Source organism: Lepisosteus platostomus, chromosome 10, assembly GCF_059453375.1.
Source record: "Lepisosteus platostomus isolate fLepPlt1 chromosome 10, fLepPlt1.hap1, whole genome shotgun sequence".
Classification (NCBI taxonomy): domain Eukaryota; kingdom Metazoa; phylum Chordata; class Actinopteri; order Semionotiformes; family Lepisosteidae; genus Lepisosteus; species Lepisosteus platostomus.
In genome coordinates this window covers 31534924-31540923 of record NC_142620.1, presented here as the reverse complement: position 1 = coordinate 31540923, position 6000 = coordinate 31534924, and the positions used below count along the sequence as shown (strand labels likewise).

Here is a 6000-nt window from a genome sequence, read left to right as displayed (position 1 = left end):
CGGTCCCATTCCTACTGATGCTGGGACACCAGGGTGGCCAGCTGGGTGGCAAGCATCCAGTTGAACCGCTCCAGCAGCACATCACTCTGGGGATGCAGTGGGGTGGTCTGTGTCATAGAGATCCCCAGGTGCTGGCACACCCTGGCAAAGACCTAGGACTAGGAAAGTTACACCCCTGGTCACTGTGTAACTCCTCCGGTACCCCCAGCCTGGCAAACATCCCTCCAGTGAAACATCGGCAACTGTAGGGGCACTTTGGTCTGGGAAGGCATAGGCCTTAGGCCTCTTGGTGAATAGTCCACTTCCACCAGGACGTAGCAGTTCTCGCCCTCAGTGCATGGAAACAGGCCCAAAATATCCACCCCTACTCGCTTCATCGGAGCCCCCACCTGGTGTTGTTGGAGGGGGGCCCACACTTGCTGCAGAAGTCCTCTTGAATGGGTGCTAGGTAGCAAGGGGGGCACACTGTCGCTGCACCCAGATGGATGGAGAGTGTCTGTTTGCCCCGGATCGCGGCAAGCTGTCCTGTCATGGTCCTCAGCCGCAGGTCGGTGGCCTCCCATCCTGGGGGATTGGCGCCCTCGGTGTCGGGGAAGATGCCAGGCCGGGGTAGGGTTACCGATGAACTGGTGTAAAGCAGGCCCAGGCAGTGCTGGTCCTCGATCTGGCAGTGGAGGTACAGGCCCCAGCTACATCCGACATGCCCCATGGTGGTGTACGGGGCACCAGTCTTCGCGGTGCTCTCTGAATCGGGGGTTGAGGTCTTCAGGGGTGGCCGTCCCTGTGCTGAGCCACCCTGCTCCCATTTCCTGACGCCGACCTCGGCGTGCAAAGCTCTGGGGCCCGGTGTCCCCTCTTCACACAGCATCGACAAAACAGCTTGCGGGGCTGCTCTGCGGGGTTTACTGCACGAGCTGGCTCCTCTTCCCCCTCACTGGACTCCTCTGTCGCTGCCTCGGTAAGCCAGCAGGGCACACTCCATCTGCTGGTGCTGCCAGCCCCACCGAACATGGCCAGCTGTAAGTGGGGCTGCAGCTTTTCGGGTAAGAGGGCCTTGAGAAAGGCCTGGAGAGCCATCTCCAGCTGCGTCTCCCGGGGGAATGCTGGGTATCCTCGGCAGGTGAGGAAGAAGACATCAGCTACGACCGAGCCCACTTGCTTTCCCAGTCAGCGCCGCCACAGGGTCAGCCTCTCCTGAATCAGGTCCGGTGCCTCCTCCACCCCGAAGCGTAGCTGGAGAGCGTTGCATAGTCAACCCCCCTCCTTCTCTGGGAAATCCAGGAGCACCTGGCAGGCTGCTCTTTCCAGCGCCGCCGCCAGCTCCGGCTCGGCCCGCAAGCTGGAACTGTGCCTCATACGTCTTCCATGACGCTTCCCCATCAAAGCGACTGGGTTGTACCCACGCCGGAAGGTGCAGGAACAGCTGGCCAGCCCCTGAGGAAAGCGCGTCCCCTCTCTGCAGCGTCTGCTGGACAGGAGTAGTGGGGATTCACTCAGCTTCCCCAGGCGGGCCACTACTGGGCAGCCCTTGCAAGGGCTGTGGCCAACCGTTGCACCCAGGAGTTGCTCAGGCTCCAGGTGTTCGCTGATGCTGGGTCCGGTCTCTTTTAGGGTCTGCTGGCGCTTGACAGAGTCCGCTTACGTCTGCCACGGGTTGTCCATCCTGCCCGCTTCTGACACCAATTGTAACGACTACAGGTTCACTCAGGATAAAGGACAAGAGGAGATGGTGTAGGCACACAAGCACCTACTTTTTTTTCACAATAAAAACCAAAAACCAGGATTTACACACACACATTGGGGGACTGACGGTACACATACACAGGTTAGGGTGGCAACTCTTTAACAGACTCTACACAATTAACTTATGGAACACTAAACTTCAGAGAGCACTTTAGTTAACACAGGTCTATTTAAATAGCAGGATCATTTGCTGGTCATCTTACGACATTCCCCGGCTACAGCTCCCAGCCGGTGCTGCGATACCCTCAGTAACTGGGAGCACTTCCTCCTCACCTCCGGGCGAGGCTGCCACAATAATAACTATTGCAGTACTGTTATGTACTGTACACTAATAATTCAAGGTACTGTGATTGTTTCACTTGATCCAGCAGCATGAATGAATAGCTCTTATATTTACTGGGGGGTTGTGCATTGTAGGTTTAGGACTAAACCGGGGCATTCTTTTGCTCTTCAGCCTGCTTACCACTACAGAAACCCTGAGTAAGTTCTGGCCCTATAGAACACTTACTTTTGTGAAGGTTTTAATAAAACAAAGGTTATCTGATTAGCATTGTTTTGCAATGCGTTCGTTTTGCATCGAACTGCGTTTTGCAATGCGATGAAACCAAGCACTGTGTGCAAATAATTGTTAGAGTTCATACATCACTGTTTTGAATATATTGTAACGCCCTCGCCTGGTGGTGAGGAGGAAGCGCCCCTAGGCGCTCGTAGTACCGCTGGGCATGCTGGGAGTGGTAGCCGGGGAGAGTCTGAGGGTCAGCACGATGACCAGCGGCTGACCCTACCTGTGTAAATAATGTCCTAGTAGTTCTAGTGCCCTGTGTAGTCCTGTAAAAGTATAGTGTGTTGTTAGGTAATTACCACCCTAAAGATGTGTACGTGTTCCGTCAGTCTCATCATGTGTGTGTATATCCTGTGTTTGGTTTTTGGTGTGGTTGTTAACAAATAAAGCTAGTGCTTTGTTAATCTGTTCTTTAGTTCTGAAAAGAACCTGCAAACGCTACAATATGTCAGTTTTACTAATAGATGGCTTTCATTGTAATTATTTTTTCCGGTTATCTTTAATGTCATTGAGTCGTGTTTTTAACGTAGTCTAAATAGTTGTTCACGAAAGACGACTAGTTATCATTATTCTGAATATTACGAATGGTGTATTCTTTCCTCATAATTCTCATATTTAGGATAGTTCGGGGGGGGGGATTTAGACCATTACTAATTAACTTTTGAGTCTTTAACAACCTGACATTTACATTTATGAAGGGGATAGGACTTCCATCCTTCCCTCTTCGGAGAGTGGAGCAACTTATGCGCCAGCTCTGTCGCCTTTGCTTTTCCTTTTGCATGGGTGGGAGGAGCCGGTTTCCTGCGATTGTCTGTCTCTTTTTTTTCTCTGAAGTTGCATATTCAAAACCTTAGCCTTTTCACTGAGCAGCCAGTGTTTGTGCTGCTAACCAGCAGATCAGCAGTCAGGTTTGTTCTTGCTACGCCACACGGAGACTGCGTTTGTGTTGCTTTCCTTCCTGGCTAGGAGCTCTCCTTCACTGCGTTTTTCTCCAGCCTTCAAAGATGACAGGGGAAAGAAATGTTCGGCATAGTAAGCTGGTAGGTGACTGTTACCCCTCCCTTCAGTGTGTGTCTCTTCTTAGTGTTTCTGGTTCGTGTCAACACTCTTTTCCTGAGAAAAGCCGAGAGAGAGTGAAGCAAAGCCAGACGTTTAGATGACTGCGTAACCAGTGAAAGAGTATACCAAATACTGGAGTAATTCAAAGCATATTTCTGTTCTGATAATATACGAGGAAAATAATCATATGTTATGTACTATATATACGATATATAGCATGTACTATAAAAATGCTAAGCATTGCTTGATTACCTGCAGACTTACATTTACTGAACTTTTTCTTTCATTCTGTAATGCATTCTGTCGATAATTTTCTAGATTTTGGGTGTCTATAGGACTGGTAACAATGTAAATTATTTTTTTGGCTGGTTTGCAATGTCTTTTTCCTTAGCGATGTTTAATGTTTAGCACTTGTAAATGTTAACATTTAACTGCACGAAAATAGAATTATAGTAACTTGTTCACGTTTATAAATAATAACTGAAAAAACTGATGGGTGTAGGTGGGTTTTACGGCAAATGCACGGCTTTATCATGAGACGAGGTGATTGTGTTGGTGTAGATTTTCTGTAATCGCCTGTACGCCCAGATGTGTTCCACCTTTGTGCCTCTGAGAAATTGTAGTATCAAAGCTACGGTTTTTGAAAATGATGTCGCTGGTGTTTTGTTCACTTCATTATAAAGGTAATGGCAAAGGATACATATATTTATTTCCTCCCAGAAAAGACTTGCAGATTTCTGTCAGTGATTACACCGATGTAAAGTAAATTATATAAACATACAGTATCAGTGTTTTCGTGTGACAGTTACAATAATGGCAGTATGATATTGTGAACATTTTATATTTAGCATTCACTCTTGACGCGGTCTCGGTTTTCATATTTTTCCTTTTAAAATACCCTTTAGATTTTATGTAATTAATTTTTATTTGATAATCGAATAACGTTATAAGACGGCAATGATCTTGTTAACATTTGTGGTAAAATGAATTGATTCATTTTGTTCCCGTAACAAGTTTCTGGAGGTTAAGTGTTTAATTGTTAAGGACTTTAATAAAGATTAAACATTAAGAAAAATCAGTACTTGAATTAGTTCATCATGATCAACTTGAGATCGAAACATTTTAAACGAGTGACATACTAAAACGAATAACAAAATTGAATGACCATAGACTGTAATGGGAAAAAATAATTTAATAGGCTATAAGCCTTAACAGAAATAAAACCATGATTATCTTAACTAAATAAAAAATTGATTGATTGATTGTTCTTTTCTAATGAATGACAAGGGAAACAAAAAAAAACATGAAAAAGTTAACCTTTTGAAGAAAAAAAATCATATACAGAAAAAAATAATATTCCTAACTCAAATTGCAAGTTCATAAATATATTTGCTATTAAATATCCTAATGTAGAAATTGTTATTTTCTATGGAATGGTGGGTATTTAAAAAATATGTGAAAATGGAGATGGAAACAATGCTGAAAATATCTGGAACCATCCAGATTCTGAATTCCATGAATAATGTTTGAAACAAATGTTTCTTGAATAAGAAGACCTTTATTTTTTGAAAAAAAATGTAAAGATGTTAATGGCATAATGGTTACTACCGAGTGCCTGTTTTTTTCTGTGCAATAAATTATTCTAACAAGGAAGATAAAGGTCTGTCCAAATAATAAGACTTATATAACAAAAGACATTAACATGCCACAAATATGAGGAAGCTTGCTTTTAAGAATAAAGATGTTGATGAAATAAAACAAGACTAAAAAATAACAAATGGAGAATCTTAGGCAAAGCATGCATTTAAGCAGCATTTGGAGGATGTTTTTTTTTTAAAGCTAATAGCTGTAGAAGACTCTGGGAAAGAGTATGGCAGGAATGTCTGCACTCAGGAAGATGATTGTGAATAGTAAGTTATGAATGCTTTTCTGTCAGGGTGTCTCGGAGCAGGTAGTTGTCTGAGGATCCTATGCATAGCTGTGAGCTCTGCGGGTTTAAGAGGTAAACAATCCAAAATCGTAATCCAAAAAACGAGATCAAAAGGGAAAAGTCAAATCCAAAAGCCGAGTAAGCCAACAAGAAAATACCGTGGACTAGAAAACTTAAGAGGCCTTACAATAGTGAGCGGGGTTTGGTGAAGGAACTTTAAATACTGAAGGGAGAGGAACGTGGTTGTGTAATGGGTTCAGGAGTGAAAATCTGTGGAATCTGGTGACTGTGAGAATGTGATTGGTTCAGTTAGGAGTGAGAGCATGAAACAGTGGGTTTGGGAATGTAGTGGGGTTTGCGAGGGCGAGTGCGGGACGTGACAGTATCCCCCTTTAGGGTCTGCTCCTGATGACCCCATTGAGCGTTCATGGAAGAAGTCATCAATGAGGCCGTGATCCAAAATATCTCCCTCGTAAACCCATGAACGCTCCTCAGGGCTATAGCCCTCCCAGTCGACAAGAAACTGCCCTCGGCCCCGGAGCCAGTGGGTATCCAGGATCTTGTTAACTGTGTAAGAATGTAGGCCGTCAATGATTTGTGGAGGAGGTCGAGGTTGGGAGAGGGGAGATCTGTGGTAGGGTTTCAAGAGAGAAACGTGGAAGGAGGGATGCACCCTGACAGTTGGAGGGAGGGCAAGACGATAGGT

General features: G+C 45.1%; 1 protein-coding gene across 1 annotated transcript in view; it reads left to right on the top strand.

Annotated features, from left to right (window-relative positions):
• The first annotated feature begins 3075 nt into the window (after positions 1-3075).
• The window catches only part of mid2 (midline 2), a 511887-nt gene continuing 508962 nt past the window's right edge, over positions 3076-6000 (top strand). The window contains exon 1 of the mRNA XM_088648926.1: positions 3076-3345. The gene's annotated coding sequence lies outside the window, so the exon portion shown is untranslated. The remainder of the gene's footprint in view (positions 3346-6000) is intronic.